Source organism: Tupaia chinensis, unplaced genomic scaffold (genome assembly GCF_000334495.1).
Source record: "Tupaia chinensis unplaced genomic scaffold, TupChi_1.0 Scaffold000231_2, whole genome shotgun sequence".
Lineage (NCBI taxonomy): Eukaryota > Metazoa > Chordata > Mammalia > Scandentia > Tupaiidae > Tupaia > Tupaia belangeri.
This window is the reverse complement of record NW_006159707.1, coordinates 3,127,153-3,146,964: the sequence shown is the minus strand read 5'-3', so window position 1 is coordinate 3,146,964 and position 19,812 is coordinate 3,127,153. Positions and strand designations below refer to the sequence as shown.

General features: G+C 50.3%; 1 protein-coding gene across 1 annotated transcript in view; it reads left to right on the top strand.

The window, feature by feature from the left end:
• Positions 1–139: 139 nt before the first annotated feature.
• The window catches only part of SCNN1B (sodium channel epithelial 1 subunit beta), a 66,517-nt gene continuing 46,844 nt past the window's right edge, over positions 140–19,812 (top strand). The window contains exon 1 of the mRNA XM_006148311.2: positions 140–230. The gene's annotated coding sequence lies outside the window, so the exon portion shown is untranslated. The remainder of the gene's footprint in view (positions 231–19,812) is intronic.

The window sequence follows — 19,812 nt, the reverse complement described above, 5'->3', positions numbered from 1 at the left end:
CTCGCGGCGTGAGCGAGGTGGCCGCGGGAGCCGGGTCGGTGCAGAGGCCGGGCCGGCCGCGCCCGGCAAGCTCCGCCCGCGGGCGCTCCGGGGCTTCCCCGCCCTCCGCCTGCTCCCTCCCCTCCGCCGCCGTGCGCGCTCGGAGTCCCAGCGCCACCTGCACTCGGCCGCCGCCGCGGTCGCCTCCTTCAGAGCGCATCCTCGCGTCCGCAGAGCAGCCGCCTGAGCAGGTATGACAGCGACCCCCTGCGCGCCCCCTGCGCGCCGCGCCTTCTGGCCCAAGTCAGCCGCGCGCTCGGCTCTCCCGGCCTCAGTTTCCCACCCAGGGCGCTTGGGTGCAACCTGCCTGCTGCTCCGCTCTTGCAGCGCCGACGGGACCTGCCTGGGGGCTGCACCCGCTGGGGGCAGAGGGAAGGACGCCCCTGAGTGTGCAGAAAAGGGACGAGGCGGGGGTGCCCTGAGTGTCTGGGAGAAGAGAGGGTTCGAGTCCTCGCTCGGAGGGGGCGGAGCGAGATGTTCAAGATGTGACAACGGCGACACTTGAGAGCGCGACTATGAGCGAGGTGGCAGGCGGAATGCTGACTGGGTGATCTGACGGCACAAGTGTCCCTGTGCAGTGGGCGCTGGATGCTCCCACTTTACAGGGAGATCATTGAATGTTGAGGAGGAGGAGCTTCCCTAGATCCCAGTGACAAGTTGCCGAATCCGGATCTGAACCCAGGCAGTCTGACCCCAGCTCCTGCCTCCCAGCCTCCTGTCAGCCCCCCTATGGGGAATGTGGGTTTGTTTGTTTGTTTGTTTGTTTTCATCAAAATGTCCCCTTTGGGACAGTGCTGGTGAGGTCAGATCCGAACCCCTGGAGGATTCAGCAGGCTTAGTTGATGTCTGGAGAATGTCATATCACTTAGTGCTGGGAGGTACGGGGGTGACAAGGGGGTCAGAGGAGGGCATGTGTCATGGAGCAACGACCTTTCCCCTTTAGCATGGAAGTAGAAACTGAGGCGCAGGGTTTAGGGAGGACACAGCAGAGCTTCTGTCCACAAAAGGCACCACAACTTCCCACCCCGCCTTTGCCAGGGCGTGGGGACACAACAGCCAAGGCTGGTGTGTTTCCCTGGCAGTCCCGCCCTGAGTCCACAGAGGACCTGTCTGAACACTCCCGGGCCAAAGCATCCTTGTGGCGGGGACATCTGAGTGGCATGACCTATGTAGAACTGAACGCGCTGTTCCCCAATTCAGCACATGGTCTGTTCTCCAGTCTGTAACCTCCCAGCTCCTGCCCTCCCTGCCCATAAAGATAACCATCTGGGGTGTTCCTTTTAGATCTTTCCTTATGCCTATACAGTCATATACACGTACCCATAGAAACTATGTCAAATACTTGGTAATGCGTGGGTGGTGTTTAGTAGAAATGGTGTCATCCCTGTCATTCTGCAACCTGGCCCATTCTCCCCGTAGTCATTTCTTCGAGAGTTATCCACTTATTTGTTTAAACCACAGCAGTTTTCCACTGTGGGTGTGGCTACTGATGGGCATTCAGGTGACAAGTATTTGGAGGACTGGTTTTTATTTCAGCCTTTTCTATAAATCGACATCTCTGGGTTCAGTTCAATTTCCTGTTACTTGTCCTCAACTCACTTCACAGGATCTGAATTTGGGGCATGAGATCCCCTCGTTTTCATCGCACAGGCTCATGTATGCACACATCCGTGTGTACACATGCAGGTGCATAGGTGTGCATGTATATACATGCACGCACATGCATAAGCACACACATGCACAGGCAGGCACACACACCTCAAGTTCGTGTGTCTGTGGCCAAGGACAAACAGCTCACTCCCTCTAGCTGCAGCATCTGCTGAGCCCAAAGGCTGGGACTGAGCCAAGACACAAGCCCTGCTTGTCCGTGCCCCACTGGGCAAAGCTCCCATCAGAGCCCCTATCCAGGAGTTCTCTCGAGACACCCCCGGTGCCATCCTCACCCTCCAATAGGAGATAGGAGTCAGAAACCATGGAGTAACAGGCTGCAGGGCCCAGGGTCCTATTTGTATGCCACAAACTTTCCAGCTCCAGGCTATGGCATGAGGTGACACACATGTGTTTGCCCTGGAATGTGTGACAGGGCCATCAAAAGTTTGGTGGAATGCCTGATAACAGCAGGCATAAAAACTAGAAAAGCTAGCATCAGGGACGTGTGCATGACAGTCCCGGCTCCACCACTGCTGAGCTCAGCTCGCAGTTCCCTTCCCCTTCGTGTCCCAGCTTTCTCATCTGCGAGTGGGTGAGATCATGAAGACAGCTCCCACATTGTGGGGTGAATCACTGGGATGATGCAACAGAGAGCTAGAGCACCGTCGGCATCAGTCAGGCAGCAGGAAGGCATGGCCTGGACAGGGGACCTGGAGGTGGCCTGGGGTGGGGGGATGCTCATGGCCCCCATTTGGGACCTCATCCACACCCCAAGTGCAGGCCAAAAGGCTCTGAGCACTGGGCAGGAGCCAAGGACGAGGTTTCTGCTTGTTGAGAACCAAGCCCAGCTCACCGTGGAGTCCAGAAGTGTCCCAGCCCTTACAAAGGGCTGACTGTGGGCCTGGCCTTGAGCTAAGGCGGAAACGAAGAGAGCCACGGTGACAACGATGTATGGGAGACAGAGAAGTCACTAGGAAGGCCGGCAGCAGCTTCTGCAAGGTCCCTGCTCCTCTCAAAACATTAGATTATTCTCAAGATGTTAAAAAGTGGGAGGTGTCACATAAAGGTCTATATTTCTGGCTCCATTTGAGAAATCAGAAAAGCTGGAACTCTGGGTCCAACATTCAGTTGCCCCTTCGATGGGGCAGGCACCCTCCAGGGTTCCATGGTCGCCACCTGGTCTTCCCCTCTTTCATAAAGAGCCGCATGACATAAAGGTTAGTAACACTCACTCCACGGCCAGTTTCTGTCTCCCAGCTGTGCTGCGGGTTAGCTGCATATTCTCGTGCAAATGATGTAGCGTTTTGTGTGACCTCATCACCTTGTGTGCACGACAGGTTATTGTAGGCATTAAATGAGTCAGCACACATGACCCTCTCAGAACGGCGCCAGGTAAACACTAAACCTGCTGCTGCTTCTGCTAATCACGGTGCTAACTGCTTGGTCCCTGTGCCCGTGTGTTTGCATTCCAGATTGTAGTCCACATAAAATGTTGTGGAAACAGGTGAGAGAGGAAGGAGGAAGGAAGGAAAGCGTCACTTGGAACCCCTTCTTCAAATAAGATGCTGCCATCCTAGGTACTTTTTCTGCCCAAAGACAAGAAAGGACAGTTCAAGGAAAACTGCAAAGAGGAGGGGATTTCTGAGGTGGCTTTTGAAGGATGAATAGGAGTCGTGGAGTGTGAAAGACATTCCACCTGGGGGAACCAGCCTTCTTAAAAAGTTGGAGGCATGACCAAGCAAAAGACACTTAGGAAGTGATAAGTAGGCCAGTGTGGCTTCGCAGGAAGATGAGTGGGAGGACAGGCAGGAAGATGATTCTGAGGAAACAGCACGTGATAGGGTTTGAGTCAGGGAAAGGGGCGGGCATCTCCTGAACATACCCCCTTCTTGCTCACCATCCTGCACAGATGTCCTCATAATGTCCCCTGGGGATCAGGTTTTGTGGTCCCCATTTTATGGATGAGCTAGGCAGAGGCCCAGGGATGATGAGTCACTTGCCCCAAATCTTACAGTGGTTCAGGGGTAGAGCTGGGCTCAGGTACCAGGCCTGTCTGATTAAAAGCCCATGCACCCTCTCGGAGCCTCAGTTTTCTCATTCTGAGGAAGAGTCGGTGGTAATATGGCCTACTGCATGGGGTGGTTGGGAGGGTTAGCTGACCCAGTGGATGCTCCGCGCCTAGCCAAGTAGCCAGCACTGAGCAATTGCTTGATTATTTGATTAGAATGAGGCCTGGGTTACTCGAATCTCGGCCCCACTCACACCACTGCCCGGTCGCAGATGAGAAAGCCCAGGGAGTGAAAGACCTAAACCAGTGGTCTCAAAGTGTCGTCCCAGACCAACAGCCTCCACATGACCTAATGCTTGTGAGAATGCGGATTCTCAGGCCCACCCTTCAAATCAGAGACTCGACTGTGAGACCGGTAACCCCTACGACAGTTCTTCAAGAAATTCACGGGAAATTTCTGTTGTGAAAGAAAAGTTGTGTGTGGATTTTGAAAATCCTTTTCAGCTACCTGTATCCAGTTCCTTCTAGAAAAGAGGGCTAATGGTGAGAGTCTGTCCTCAGCAAAGACCCAAACTAGAGGATAAGTCAAAAGACAAAGGTGCATCTCCGCCCTCCCACCACTCCCTCAGCCCTGGAGGCTGGAAAGAACCACTGGGAGGGGCCTGGTGAGTGCCTGGGGTTTTATTTTTTATAACTTACTCTCTTTCCTAGCCTTACAGCTTCCAGTCTTAGGGCCTTCCATCTTAGAGCCTGGGGAAAAAGGGAAAAGTTGTTTCCTAGGGAAGAATGTCCCCACTCCACCACTGACCCCCATAAAAGCCTGATCTCGGAGACCCCTCTGGGCTTGGGGGCCTTTGCGGGCCTTCTCTCCAGGCCCCCAGAGAACTATTTCCAGGCACAACTCCTGTGCTGAGGGGCATGCTCCCATGGCTCTGCAGAAAGACCAGTAAGGAGGCCCCAGGTCAAAGGACCAGGAGGTCAGCCCAGATTGGGAACAGCCCCTTCAAAGCACTAAGTAGGGAAGGCAGTACAGTCTAATGTACAGAAGTACAGGCCTTGCCTTGAAGTTGAAGGTTGCCGAGTCTGCCTACCTGAAAGTTAATATGTTCTACATGAGCAAAACAAAACAAAACCCCTCTATGTCCAGGCATATAAGCTAGTAAAAATATTTGTCATTGTTATGACAAGAGTTAATTTCGTGGATAAAGAGCTCTTGCAAATCCAGGACCATCCACCCTGTCCAAACAAGGAAAAAAGAAAGAAAAGAGCAAAGATTTGATTTGGCTGATGACAGGAAAAGAAGTATAAATTAAATTCAAACAGATGACAGGATTCTCACCTGTACCCCCAAAAAATAAATGCAAAATACAACAGTGGTTCTCTTTGCTACCTGGCAAACTGTTGGGTACCACTCGGCATCGGTGAAGATGTAGGGGAAACTCTCCGGTTCTGCTTGTGAGCATGCAAATTGGTGCAAGCTCTGTGGAGTGTTAGCAAACCTGTCGCTATTTCAGCTTCACAGACCATATGAATCTGCCATTTTGTCTCTAGAAATTTACCAATGGTGGAGCCGACAGGTGGTGTGGCAGTTAAGGTGCTGGACTCCCACACAGTCAACCACAGTTCAAATCCCAAACCTGATGACTTGCTTTCTCACTTTCTCTTTCTCTCTGTGTGTGTCTCTCGCTGGTCAATTTAAATAATAATAATTTTACAAAGTAAATAAATAATTCTTAAAAAATATATATACCCAATGGGGTCAGCTGCATGGCATGGCAGTAAGGCAACTGGAGTCCAATGACAACTACATGGTTGGAGTCGCAGACTGGCATCTTGAGAAACACTCCAGGTGCATGCGTGTATGTGCTCAAAATCCTGAAAGGAGGGTGGGATGGAGAAGGGATTGTGGTGTGACCTTGTCCCAAGGGGATGCTTTCTCAATTTCCTTCTCTCTCTGTCTCTCTGGCAAATGTGCACGTCCTCTGACAAAAAAGAGAGAGAGAGAGAGAGAGAAATTAATTTAGCCAAGGGACAGCCCGGCATTGAGTACAGCATGTTACAATGATATTCAGTGCTGTAAGAGCAAATAGTTGGAAATTAAGTGTTCATCAGAAAGGAAATAGGCACTGTGGATGTTAGGACAGCACACAAGAGAATGTGGGACAGGCATCAAAAACAAAATAGTAGTTCTTGGTAAATGGATAGGAGACCTCCCACATATTTTGTTGGGGGAAAAAAATCCAAGATGTAGAACAGAGAATATTATTCTACTACCTGTGTGTGTGTGTGTATTTTGAGAAGGGTTAGATGTGGATACAAGGGGACTTCAGAAAGTTTGTGGAAAATGGAATTAAAGTGAGTTTATTTTGGTGTAAAAAACTTTGAAATTCATGCATACGTTGTTCATAATATGCGCTTGTTTTTCCCGGCTGGAGAGCATGTGCACTCACCAGAGAGAGGCAGAGATAAAGAGAGACGGGCAGAGGAGAAAGTACCCACATGGGGAATCGTCATATGGCAATCTTTTCTCCTCCATTTCTCCCTCCTTTTGGGATTTTGGGAATGCTCGCACATGTACCCACCATGTTTCTCAAGTCTGTGGGTCCAGATTAACCAGATGGGGCCCAGCTGCCTTAACCACCAGGCCACAGAGCCATACTCTGCACTTTTGAAGATCCCTTACATCTTTGCGTATGCACGTTACAATCTGGAGGACACACTGGAAGCTGGTGATAGTGGTTGTCTTTGCAGAGGTGAATGGGGTGAGAAGGAGACAAATTTTTCTTGGCGTGCACTTCAGCACTCTTTAGATGGGTTTTCACCCCGTATAGTGATGATAGTAATAAATTTTAGCCACACACCCCTTCTCCTTATTTAAAACAAATGTAATATTAAAGGTATGGTAAACTGCTCTTGATACCGTCCACATTATAGGTTTTCAAATTTAAAAATGAATTAATTTTTTAAAAGTAGGGGCTTCGATCACTGAAGGACACATATTGTATAATCCACTTTGATGAGATATTGAGAGTAGGCAAATTCATGGAGGTAGAAAGTTGAATGGCAGTTCCCGGGGTGGAGTGGAATTATCGGAGTGGAATGGGTGCAGAGTTTCCTTGGACTATGGATGATGAAAAAGCTTTGGAAATGGAGAGTGGTGGATGGTTGTCCCATTGTGAAGGTTCTTACTGCCACTGAGCTGTACACTTGGTTAAAATGCAGCATTCCATGTTGTGTAACTTGCCACAATAAAAAAAAAAATTAGGGATGACTCAAGCACAAACAGAAAAGAGCAGGAGCTTTGACCTCAGAATTCTTGGGCTCTGGGCCACTTCTAGTGGAATGTGAACTTAAAACCCTCTCTCTCTAAGATTCCGTTTTCCCATCTGCAAAATGGGGCTGTTAGAGGTGCTGGTTCACAGGAATCCTGTGAAGATTCAATGACTTTATTCATTCAAAGTGCTCCATCTGCACGCCTGGGATGGTGGCTGAAGTCAGGCTTAGAACAAGAAGATCAGAATCAGCAAATGGAGCAAATTAGCAAGGCCGATAGATCCAGGGGTTTGTCAGAGATCAAGTTCATGTTTTCATATCACTATATTTGCAAAATTAAAAAAAAATAATAACATTGCCCAGTTCCTATGGCGCAAGCATAGGGTGCCACTAGAGCCACACGGGAGGCTTAGGTTCAATTCCCGGATGAACCCGAATAGGCTGGGCACAGTTGCATGCCCCTATAATCCCAGCAAACTGGGAGCATGAGGCAGGAGCGTTACAACACGGTGAGACTGTGTCAGAAACACCTGTCTCTTGATCGTTCTCTCTTCTCTCATTTTTTTTTTTTAAACTGTGTTTCCAGAATGTAAATTATAAAATGAAGAGTCAAGTAAAATCTGCTTGGCTGGTAGAAATACATAAAAGATACAGCAATTCTTTCATTACTGTAAAATTTACTTAAGAATAGAGAATTTCCTTTTACAGTCTGCTAACTTACAGAAATCTGCTTCCCGACTTTGCTACTTTTTAGCTGTGTGACTTTAGGCAAATTACTTAACCTCTTTGTACTTGTAGTTTTCTGTAAACCAGAGATGATGGGAATTCTCACCTTCTTAGGGATGTTATGAGGATTAAATATATTGGGTGCTTAAAATAGTGCCCAGTCCACAGTAATTTGTAGATAAATGGCAGTTAAATAAATAAACTTGAAAGAAGGCTTCAAGTTTTAGCATTTTTTTGTTTTTTTCTTTTTTTGGAGAGATTTTCACTGTAGGGCGTGTGCGCTCGCCAGACAGACAGAGAGAGACATCGAGACAGAAAGCGAGAAATCACCCCCCAGGGGGGATGGTCACGCCGCAATCCCTTCTCCTCCATTCTCCTCTCGGGATCTTGGGCACGCACGCACACGTGCCCGGCGTGAGTTTTAAGCCACCAGGTCCGGGACACGAACCGCGGTCGACTACGTGGGAGTCCAGCGACATAGCCATTATGCTAACTACTGGTTCCCAGCATTCTTTTGTTTTTAAAGGGGAACTTAATTTGTATGAAGAGAATGGTGTCCTAAGACAAAATATAGGCGTGGAGCTACACGGGACCTGGAGGGTTCCCTGCGGTGGGTTTGCTGAGAGGTGGTTTGGGAGGCCAAAGGAAGGTAGGGGCGCCCAGTTGATAGGAAGTGAGGCCGTCAGACTTCGAGGCTCTGAGAGGTTCAGGACTTGCCCACAGAGCCAATAACACTGACCGCAGAACCGGGGTATAACTCCAACTTTGCCCTCTTCTCTTGTGCCTCCCTGACTGGGGAAGTCTGAAGATTGGGGACTAGGGATTTGGGGGCTCCTCGGTGAACATGGCTCTTCCCTTGCTGATGTCTAGGTCGAATCCAGGCAACCTTGTTTCCCCCGCATGTGCCAGGAGTTCGTTCCCAAGCTGAGGTCTGGCAGGAGGACCAAGATCTGGGAGGTGCTGTGCCCTTTCTGTGTATGTTTGTGTGTGTGTGTGTGGTGGGGGGACTGCTCCTGATTGGCCAGTTTGGGCCTTTAAGCAGGGCTGGAATTGCAGCCTCCCAAAACAAGCTTCCCACTACCACAAGCCGATTTCTGAAATTCCTCTGTGGGCGTCTCCTCTGTGTGGAGTTTGTTGATTCTGTGATTTAGTTTAAGGCCTCAGATCCTGGTTGGAAGGGGCCACGCCCACCCCAGGAGGGCTCACCTTGTCCTTTCTCAGTGTTCTGCACCACAGTGAGGAGCTGGGTAGAAGCTTTGCTGGGTTTGGTTAGTGAAAGAGACCTCGAGAACCTCAGACTTTTGAGGTCTGAGGTTTACACTGGGAGGCCACCTTTGAAGAACTGTTTTAGGGATTGGGGGCTATAAAATGCTTAGAAGCATGCCTGGCACAAGTGCTCACGGGAGCTTGCAGGGGTGATAGGGAAGAGAAGAGGCGAGAAGAGGGGAGACCAAGAAAGAGAGCAAGCGGGCAGGAGACAGCCATGAGCCTGTCCAGGGCAGACACCGCTGCCCCTGCCTCCAGCGCCCAACACCTACTCTCTACCTGCCAGGTGCATTCAGGGGTGATGTGGGGGACAGAGACTGGCCCCTCCGGGGATTGCTCCTGGAGGCTGATCCGAGGCAAGAAGAAGACTTCATTCTCCCACTACCCTGGAGGCAGAGTCTTGCCTGCCCTGGGGAAGGAGCCGGGGCATCCTGGTTTACTGCAGCCTGCCTGCCAGTTTCTGTCCTCACAGTATTAAGGCCAAGGGTTAAGTGGTAAAGTCTCCCAGCCGCCTTAATTCTGCTTCGAACAGGCCCCTTTTTTTTTAACGGTTGTGAGTTTGGGAGTGAGGGACTTGACAGTGGAACAGTGGTAACATGACCCACTTGGGGGCCATTTAAATTTGCATCCAGAGCTTTTTGCAGAAGACCCCAATGCAGGTGCTGCAGTGCTCAGTCAGCCTGCTCCTGCTCCCGACGCACCACGGTTCACTCTCGCCGAGAGACCAGTCGGTCAGAAAAGCCACGCCATAGCCATGGCTTTTAAAGATACTGGAAAAAGCAGGGCCAGCAGGTGGCATGGTGGTTAAGGCGCTGGACACTTCCACATGGCCGACCACAGTTTGAGTGCTGGACCTGGTGGCTTGCTTTCTCTTTCTCTCTCTCTCTGTATGTGTCTCTCTTTGGTCAAAATAAAATAAATGAATGAACAAATAAAATTAAATAAATAATTATTTTAAAATCTATTTAAAAATTTTAAAAAGATTCTGGAGAAACACCCCTGGAGCCAGAGGTGGCCATTCACTGAAGTAGAATTACTTTAATGTAACATAAGGAAAAGAATCTCAAGGTAAAAGGACCAGTTGGGTGCCCACCCAGTCTTTGAGAATAACTACAAGAAAAACACCTTGTGGAGAAAATTCTAGGACGGGATCGTTTCCAGATGAGAACCCACAAGTGACTCAGTGATCTGCACGGTCCTTCTGCAATTGGTAATTAAATGACTTCCCTCAGTGTTGAACCCGGAGTTGAGGTTGAAGTCACCATTGCAGATGCCTAAGTCAATAAACTGATTATCATCTGTTTGTAAAAAATGTGCATCCAGGGAACCAGCAGTTAGCGTAATGGCTATGTCGCTGGACTCCCACGTAGTCGACCGCGGTTCATGTCCCGGACCCGGTGGCTTCAAACTCACGCCGGGTGCGTGTGCGTGTGTGCCCAAGATCCCGAGAGGAGAATGGAGGAGAAGGGATTGCGGCGTGACCATCCCCCCTGGGGGGTGATCTCTCGCTTTCTGTCTCTATGTCTCTCTCTGTCTGTCTGGCGCGCGCACACGCCCTACAGTGAAAATCTCTCCAAAAAAAAAAAGAAAAAGAAAAAAAAATTAAAAAAAAAAAAAAGTGCATCCAGAGGCCACTCTGAGCACCCCAGATCTGCGCAGTGCCCGTAATGGGGGGCTGGCTAGGGCTGGGGCTGGGTCATAAGGACCGTGTCTGAGGGAGCTCTCTCTGTGTCCCTGTCTGTCTTATTCATGGATGAAAGAAAGGAATAAACTTGACCAATAAAAACAGTTTGGGAGTCAGTCTGGAGTTGGAGCTCAGCCCCTGAGCCCCCAGGTTCCCTGTAACGGGGTGATTCTCAGGGTGAGGTGGGGCCGGGAGGCAGTAGCACGCCCAGCGCCCAGCACTCTCAGTGGCTGCTGGCCTCTCCGTGTTACTGCTGAGTAACTCCTGATGACCTCCAGAAATGTCACTGGCTGTTCTCAGGCTGCTCAGAGAAGAGATTGAGGCGGGGCAGAGGCAGGAGAGGCCTGAGCGGAAAAGCTAGAAACACCTTTACCTGCAGAATTCAGGGAAAGTGGAAAGCTCAGAATCAGGGCCCAGGTGTGTGTGCAGAGGGAGGCGTGGCGGTCAAGCAGAGAACCAGCTGGCTGGCTGCAGCATGCAGGAGCCTGAGGGAGCCTCCCCACTCCTTGACGCCCCCCCCCCCCCACGCACACACACCAGAACGTAGAGATGGCCAGTCAGCCTCAGGATGACGGCCCTTGGGCGGGTTGCCCCTGCCCTACAGAGGAGTGGGTGGGCAGACACATTTCCCAGCATTTGAGTGGGACCAGAGCAGGTGTCTTTTTTTTCAATGCAAAGCATTTTCTGTTTGCAATTCATTCATTTATTTAATAGACACTTAGGGCATGTTTCCTGGGTGCTGAACTGTTCATAGGAATTTAAACTTCTAGAGGGGCTGGATGGTGATGCAGTGGGAAAACTAAGCTTTCTGGGGCTGGCCTGCATGGGAGCGTTCTGAGTTTGCATCCAGGACTTCCCAGGGTACTCTAGGCTGACCTGTGCCCATGGACTGGGGCTGGCTGGGCCTGGCTAGGGCTGGCCGGGGCTGGCTGGGGCTGGCTGGGGATGTGTCATGGTGTTAAGATCCCACTAAAGGTTCTGTCTCTCTTCTGTTTCTTTCTCTCTGTGTCTCTCTCACTCATGGAAGAAAAAAAGGGTAAACTTAGACCAAAATATATATATGTACATTTTAAAAAAAACTTACACAAGGGAAGGTTTTGTGCATTTTGTTTACTGCTGCAGACTCAGCTCCCAGTAGATGATCAATGAACACTTTTTAAAATTGTTTAATTATTTTATTTATTTATTATTATTTTGGGGTGGAGAGGTTTTTTTCTATAGGGCGCCTGCACTCGCCAGAAAGACAGAGAGAGACAGAGACAGAAAGCGAGAAATCACCCCTCCAAGGTGGATGGCCATGCTGCAATCCCTTCTCCATTCGCCTCGGGATCTTGGGCACACATGCACACACACATGTGCACGCACGCCCTGCAAGACTTTAAGTCACCAGGTCTGAGACTCAAACCGTGGTCAACTACATGGGAGTCCAGAGACTTAGCCATTATGCCGACTGCTGGTCCTGCTCAAAACACTTTTTGAATCAATGAATGAGTGTCTGAATGAATGATGGATGCTTATCTACGTGCCAGTATTGGGCTAGATACTGAAAATACAGTGGTAAGCAAGTTCCCAGGAGACTCTTCAGCCCCCACCTCGGTCTTCTCCATCCTTACCCCCAATTGTGAACTCCCAGGGAACCCTTGCCAGTGGTGGCTGGGCCCAGACGGGTGGGGCTGTGCTCCTGTTAGGTCTTTTTTCTTTTAAAGAATTATTTTATTTAACTTTATTTATTTACTAATTTTTTAATTTGACCAGAGAGAGGCAGAGAGTGAGAGAGAAAAAGAGAGAGAAAGTGAGAAAGTCTGCCACCAGGTCCAGGACTCGAACCACCGTCAGCCATGTGGGAGTCCAGCACCCTCCCCCACCACACCACCTGCTGGCCCTGCTCCTGTTAGAGCTTATGATGCAGTAGGCTCCAAACCCCACCCTGAAGACCTCTCGGAAAAGCACATCCTTCACTTAAAGAGGTGTGGCTGCCTCCTCTGGGAACCTTGTTCTGTTTGCCTTCCACACCGGGATGGACTGGTTAGTTTCTCTTTCAATACCTGGTGTGGCTCTTCAAATAAATGCTGATGGGGCCCGTGTGGCTTTCTTTCTTACAGTAATGATAATAATGAATAGGCAGCACTTTTTAAGTATATACCGCATGTCAGGCATGCGCATTATTTCATTGAATTCTTTTGGCCACTGTTCTAGTTGATTCTGTTGCTAATTCAGAAAATACCTGAGTCTAGGTAATTTAAGAGAATGGATACTTAGCAGCACACGTTTGGAGCCAAGTCTAGGGGCCACCTCTTGTGGGGGTCTTCTGGCGGCATTACAACATGGTGGAGGGCAGGAGAGTGTTGTCTGGCTCCATGGGAGTCTCCTTCCCTCTCCTTAGAAACCCACCAGGAGTCAGTCATGGGACCCTCACCCTAATCACTCGATCACTCTCAAAGCCCCCACCATTCAACACCCTGAACGGTGAATTAAGGCTCTTCTTAATACTTGCACTGTCAAATCCCTACGTGAATTTCGGGGGCATCCGTAAGGATCTGTAAGTGATAGGTACAATTCTCATCCCAGAGAAACGGGGTTCTCTCACTGCACGATTTCGTCATAGCTGTCCAACAATCCAGTGAAACAGGTGGTGTAATTGTCTGCCTTTGCAGATAAGAGAACAGCTCAGAGAGCTTCAGTGACTTCACCAAGGTCACGCAGAGCTAGCAAATGGTGCGGCTGGGAGTCAAATCCAGTCAGTTTGACTGTAGAGCCCACCTGGTTCTCACCACCCTGCCTCTCCTCGGTTTCCTGGTTGCCATCCGAGCGCTGAGCCTGGGAGGGAGTGGGAAATCTTTCTCTGCGATATGACGTGGCTCTCTCAGTCTTCAGTTCACCCATAGCCAAGGGTAAGGTTTCGACTTTTCGCCCTGCTGGGAACGACCCTGGGTTGCAGCGTGGATGAAGATCCTAACCTCCCCCACAGGTAGGGCGGCCAGGCCCAGCCCCATGACTGGGGACACCAACTTCTCAGCCTCCACACCTCCCTGCAGGCCTGGCTTCCTCCCACCAGATGGGGCCAAGGAAGCCCCCAGAGGCTGGGCCTGTCTCAAAGTTTCAATTCCAAGACTGGCGACTGTGCCAGCCTGACCCTGGCATAAGGCAGGAGCCTCTGGCTGGGCCCAGGCCTGGAAATGTAAAGCTGGTTTTCAGAGGCTGGCAGGAAATAAACACATAGCAGGAAGTAGGAGGGGCAAGGAGAAAATTCACCTTCTTTCCTGCTCTCTGTCTGAGGTATGCCGTTCCTCCAGGGTTGAGGAGGAAGTGTTTACGGAAGCAGTAAGCTCCACTGCGAGAACCCGCTCTGGAGATCCAGGGTGCAGGGAACGCCGCCGACCCGACATGTGGAGAATGGGCAGGAGGGCGGGGTGGGAGGGTGATGCTTTGCCCGAGGTCCCTCATTTAGTCTGCACATGGTAGCCCTATCACGCAGGTCCATCTTCACCACCGCCACCGCCATCATCCTTGCTGTCACCACTCCCAGCAGCAGCATCTCCTCCCCAACATCATCACCCCCACCTGATCATCCTCTTCACCACCCCTCACCGCTGTCCCCATCATCACCACCAGCAGCACATAAGGGTCACCCACCTGGCTTCCCAGCCTGCCAGTGGGGAAACAGACCAAAGGACAGGGTGCGTCTGTCTCCAGGAAGGATGGATGGTTAAGAATTTGAGCTCTTGGGGGACCAGCAGTTAGCGTAATGGCTATGTCGCTGGACTCCCATGTAGTTGACTGCGGTTCAAGTCCTGGACCCAGTGGCTTAAATTCACGCAGGGGGTGTGTGTGTGTGTGTGTCCAAGATCCTGAGAGGCGAATGGAGGAGAAGGGATTGCGGCATGGCCATCCCCCCTGTGGGGGGATTTCTCACTTTCTGTCTCTCTGTATCTCTCTCTGTCTTTCTGGTGAGCACACGTGCCCTATAGCAAAAACGTCTCTTCAAAAAAAAAAAAAAAAGAATTGCTGCTCTTGGGACCAGCAGGTGGCGTAATGGCTATGTCACTGGACTCCCATGTAGTTGACTGCGGTTCAAGTCCTGGACCCAGTGGCTTAAATTCACGCAGGGGGTGTGTGTGTGTGTGTGTCCAAGATCCTGAGAGGCGAATGGAGGAGAAGGGATTGCGGCATGGCCATCCCCCCTGTGGGGGGATTTCTCACTTTCTGTCTCTCTGTATCTCTCTCTGTCTTTCTGGTGAGCACACGTGCCCTATAGCAAAAACGTCTCTTCAAAAAAAAAAAAAAAAGAATTGCTGCTCTTGGGACCAGCAGGTGGCGTAATGGCTATGTCACTGGACTCCCATGTAGTTGACTGCGGTTCAAGTCCTGGACCCAGTGGCTTAAATTCACGCAGGGGGTGTGTGTGTGTGTGTGTCCAAGATCCTGAGAGGCGAATGGAGGAGAAGGGATTGCGGCATGGCCATCCCCCCTGTGGGGGGATTTCTCACTTTCTGTCTCTCTGTATCTCTCTCTGTCTTTCTGGTGAGCACACGTGCCCTATAGCAAAAACGTCTCTTCAAAAAAAAAAAAAAAAGAATTGCTGCTCTTGGGACCAGCAGGTGGCGTAATGGCTATGTCACTGGACTCCCATGTAGTTGACTGCGGTTCAAGTCCTGGACCCAGTGGCTTAAATTCACGCAGGGGGTGTGTGTGTGTGTGTGTCCAAGATCCTGAGAGGCGAATGGAGGAGAAGGGATTGCGGCATGGCCATCCCCCCTGTGGGGGGATTTCTCACTTTCTGTCTCTCTGTATCTCTCTCTGTCTTTCTGGTGAGCACACGTGCCCTATAGCAAAAACGTCTCTTCAAAAAAAAAAAAAAAAGAATTGCTGCTCTTGGGACCAGCAGGTGGCGTAATGGCTATGTCACTGGACTCCCATGTAGTTGACTGCGGTTCAAGTCCTGGACCCAGTGGCTTAAATTCACGCAGGGGGTGTGTGTGTGTGTGTGTCCAAGATCCTGAGAGGCGAATGGAGGAGAAGGGATTGCGGCATGGCCATCCCCCCTGTGGGGGGATTTCTCACTTTCTGTCTCTCTGTATCTCTCTCTGTCTTTCTGGTGAGCACACGTGCCCTATAGCAAAAACGTCTCTTCAAAAAAAAAAAAAAAAGTAGAGAATCCGGGCTCTAACATCTGACTGAAAGACCCCAGTCAGACTCCTAGTTCTACTGTGTTCTTACTGTGTGACTTCAGGCAATTGACCTAACCTGGCTGAGGCTCAGCGGTGTCATCTGGAAATAGAGAATGATCGCAATGCCTGCTCACGGGGTTGTGGCAAGGGCCTCCTGTGCCGGTGCATGTAAAGCACTGGCACAGGGCCTGGTTCAAGTCATCAAAGCAAAGCAAACACAGGAAAACGCTCTGGCGAGGGGGGCCGCAGTTAAGGGAACAGCTCGGAGCCTCGGCCTGGGAGTTCCCAGCAGCCCTGCATTGTGAGAAGCAGGTGTTGCCCAGCATGAGAACGGGCACTGGAGGGCCAGCCTGGGGCAGGACTTGAGAGACCACTCAAGGGCCCTTCCTTCTTCCCACAAAGCCAGGGAGTGGTGGGGTGGGAAGGGAGCTTTTGTCTGGAGCAGGGCTGCAAGTTCAGAGCTGGAGCTGTGTTCAATCCAGAGAGATGAGAGGGCAGAATCTTTTTCCAGGCTGGACAAAGAGGGTCCCAGGAAGAGCCACCTACTTCCTGCTCCTGACACAAAGGCTCCTCCCGAGCTCCAGCACAGACCCCTGCCATCCCTGATGGCATTCCTCCTGCGCCCTTTCCCTTTGTGGTGACATCTTTCTGAGCGGCAGTAATGGTGCGTGCCAAGGTCGCTCCTGTGCCAGGCAACGCTGAGCATCTTGCCTGCAGCTCCAGGGCTGCCATGAGCAGCGATGGGGGTTGTGTGCTGCAGTTTCAGGGTGTCCTTGTCACTCACAGACTGCACCATGAGTGATGCCCCGGGAGTCAGGTGATGGCACATGTACACAGCCACACTGGACAGCTTTGCCAACTTTCTTCTTCCTGGAGGGGGCACAGAACCACCTCAAAGCAGAGAGGCTGAGTGATGTCTGGATGCCAGTCAAGATGCAGAGCCCAGAGACCAGCAGATGGCATAATGGTTACATCTCTGGACGCCCACGTAGTTGACTGCAGTTCGAGTCCTGGACCCAGCAACTTGAAACTCTTGCCAATCATGTCTGTGTGCATGCCCAAAATCCCAAGAGAACAATGGAGGAGAAGGGATTGTAGCATAGCCATTCCCACTGGGTGGGAATTTCTTGCTTTCTGTCTCTCTCTTTCTCTCTCTCTCTCTCTCCAGTGAGCACATATGCCCTATAGCAAAAATCTCTAAAAGAAAAAAAGAAAGAAAGAAAGTCAACCAGAAGTTAGCATAATGGCTATGTCGCTGAACTCGCATGTGCATGCGTGCCTAAGATCCCAAGAGGAGAATGGAGGAGAAGGGATTGTGATGTGACCATCCCCCGGGGGGGGGGGTGATTTCTCGCTTTCTGTCTCTCTGTCTCTCTCTGTCTTTCTGGTGAGCACACGTGCCCTATAGCAAAAACCTCTCCAAAGAAAACCCAAATAAAACAAACAAATAAACAAAAGAAAGCGAAAGGATGCAGAGCCCAGGTGTCTGGGCACTATGGTGACTGATGATGGTGGTGGGTTCTTGAATATCTTTAACATAGGTGACCAACAGATAGCATAGTAGTTAAGGTGCTGGACTCCCACATGACTAACCACAGTTCAAGTCCTGGATCCGGAGACTCGATGCTCACTTCAGGCGCATGTGCGTGCATGCCCAAAATCCTGAGAGGAGAATGGAGGGGAAGGGGTTGAGGTATGACCATCCCCCCAGGGGATGGTTTCTCACTTTCTCTCTCTTTGTCTTTCTGGTGAGTATATGTGACCTAAAAGCAAAAATCTCTCTTAAAAAAAAAAAGTGATCAGAAGACAACATAGCAAAGCAGCTATGAAAGTGGACTCTGGAGTCAGACAGTCCATGGGTTCAATTCTGCTTTGCCACTCCTGCTGTGTGACTTGGGGCAAATTACCTGACCTCTCTGTGCCTCAGTTTCTTCATCTTAAAAAGGGGTGTATAGTAATACACATTGGGTGCATACTAGCTCTGTCTTGCAGACTTGCTTTGAGAAGGCAACGAGGTGATGTGAGTAAAGCACTAAGCATAATACCTGCTGTGTGGTGAACAGTCACTACACGTTGGGGGACAAAGTCGGCAGGCAGGGAGGTGGGGTTCAAGTCGGACATTGAAATCCAGCCAGGGGGATAGAGGACTGGGAGCCCAGCCTGAAGCCTTTGGTCCAGAGCCAGATCATGCCAATACTTGACTGGGCCTTGTCAACATAACCTTTGCGTAATCAAGTGCTACTAAGGTTTCTGTGATTGCATGGGCAAATACCGGGAAGGAGAAAGAGCCTGCAAGCTGGGCTTTCATGCCCTCCACTAATTGTCTTAGACTGTGGGTCTGCAAAGCCCACAAGCCAAGTTTGGCCCACCATTTGTTTTTGTGCAGCCTGTGAGCTAAGAATGGCTGCTCCATGGTTGAAAAAAATCAAGAGAAAAAAAAAAAAATCATGACTTGGGCTAATCAGATGAAATTCGAAATTCAGCATTCATAAATAATGTGCTGTTGAAACATGGTCACGCTCAACCATTTACATATTATCTAGGGCTGCCTTTGTGCTAGATGGCAAAGCGTCAGGTAGCACTACCGAGACTGGATCGCACACCAAGCCTAAAATATTACTGTCTGGCCTCTTCCTAGAAAAGTCTTTCAGCCTCTGTTCTAGCCCAGTGGTTCCCAGACTGTTGCACATTGCAATCACCTGGGGAAAGTTTTAAAAGCTTGGTGCCCAGGAGCCAGCAGGTGGCATGGTGGTTAGGGCACTGGATTCTCACATGACGAACCGTTGTTCCGAGTCCTGGAGCCAGTGGCTTGAAAATCACATCAGGCATGTGTTCATACTTGCCAGAAATCCCAAGAGGAGAATGGAGAAGGGATTGCAGCATGGCCATCCTGCCTGGGGGTGATTTCTCACTTTCCCTCTCTCTGTGTCTCTCCAGTGAGTGTACACACCCTATGGCAAAAATCTAAAAACTAAATAAGTTTGATGCCCAGATGACACCCTGTTCTCAGCAGATCAGAACGTCTGGGGGTGGGAGGGTGGGCATCAATATTTTCTAAAGATCTGCTGGTGACCCCTTATACAAATGAGTCTGAGAACCTCTGACCCAGCCCTTTTTGACTCTGTTGCGTGCCTCTTGCCAAGCCTGAGTGATCTGTCCCTTCCTACAGAAAGCTTGTCCAAAGTTCAATGTCTCCTTCCTGTCCCAAGGCCTGTGGGCAGGGTTGCAGCTGAAGCCCAGAGACCTTTATTTGTGTGATCCAAACAGTAATTTTAAAATTGGGAAATTTCTCATTGGCATCCGGGTTTCCAGCTTATCTTGAAAAATGAAAAGATCTGGCCATCCTAAGCCCACAGTTCTAAACCACCAGAATCAGCTGGATCTGACTTGGCCTCACTTTTTGATGTCACCTACTTGGTCCCTGAAAGCATTTGAGTTTAGAGCAGTTAAACCCTAATGGTAGGGAGCTCCAGGCTGGTGCATCTTGAATTTTAATATGCACACGAGTTCCCTGGACACTGAAGGTACAGATTCTGGGGAATGGGCAGTGGGCCAGAGGTAATGCAACTGGACCCACATGAGGAAAATCCTGGGTTCCCGCCCTCAGGCCCCCCTGAGCATGCTAGGTACTCGGGTGCCTGTGATCTGGTCTAGCTGAGGCTGGGGGTAGGTCACCATACGAAGATCCTGTTGGAAATACCTGTTTCTCACTCTCTCAGAAGAAAGAAAGTAAAAAAGAACTCTATAAAAAAAAAGAGAGAGAGATGCCGATTCTGATCCAGTAGCTCAAGTGGGGCCTGAACTTTGTGTTCCTACCAGGCTGATGTTCCTTCCGCTAGGCCTGGTGCCAAACTTTGAGTAGTGAGGCGATAGGCCAGGGGTTCTCAAGCAATGGCATAGCCCAGAATCTCCTGGAAGGCTGTTAAACCCCAGAGTGTCCAAGTCCCAAGGCCTGGGTGGGGCCTGAGGATCTGCCTTTCTTTGGAGTCCCCAGGTGA